Source organism: Elephantulus edwardii, unplaced genomic scaffold (assembly GCF_000299155.1).
Source record: "Elephantulus edwardii isolate Elephantulus edwardi_28Jun2011 unplaced genomic scaffold, EleEdw1.0 scaffold00005, whole genome shotgun sequence".
Lineage (NCBI taxonomy): Eukaryota > Metazoa > Chordata > Mammalia > Macroscelidea > Macroscelididae > Elephantulus > Elephantulus edwardii.
The window spans coordinates 1,748,316-1,748,903 of NW_006399755.1; the positions used below are offsets into that span (position 1 = coordinate 1,748,316).

Consider the following 588-nt stretch of genomic DNA (forward strand, 5'->3'; position numbering starts at 1 on the left):
GCAGGGTTGTGTCATCTGCATAACGCAGATTGTTGATAGATCGTCCACCAATCTTGACCCCACATTTCTCCTCATAGAGTCCAGCCTCCCGGATATATGATCCAGGTAGCATTAAAAGAAGATGGAAAGAATATACTGAGTCACTGTATCGAAATGAATTGGAAGACACAGAAGATCTTCATGAAACAACATATAAGCAAGAGCCTATGGTGATGAAGGAAGAGTTCAAGCTACTTTGAAGGAAATAGCAAAAAATAAGGCCCCAGGAATAGATGGTATACCAATTAACATATTTCAGCTAACAGATGCTCCCCTGGATGTGTTAACCAAGTTGTGCCAAGAAATTTGGAGAACAGCCACTTGGTCAACTGACTGAAAGAGATCTATATTTGTTCCCATCCCAAAGAAGGGTGACCCAACAGAGTATGGAAACTATAGAACAATATCGTTGATTTCACATGCAAGCAAGATTCTATCGACGATTATCCAAAACGACTGGAACAGCACATCAGCAGAGAACTGTCAGAAGTCCAGGCTGGGTTTAGAAGGGGTCATGGTACTAGGGATATTGTAGCTAATGTTAGATGG

At 41.5% G+C, this 588-nt stretch overlaps 1 protein-coding gene across 1 annotated transcript in view; it reads left to right on the forward strand.

The window, feature by feature from the left end:
- The window catches only part of LOC102859473 (putative selection and upkeep of intraepithelial T-cells protein 1 homolog), a 16,730-nt gene that overhangs the window by 360 nt on the left and 15,782 nt on the right, over positions 1–588 (forward strand). The window lies entirely within an intron of this gene.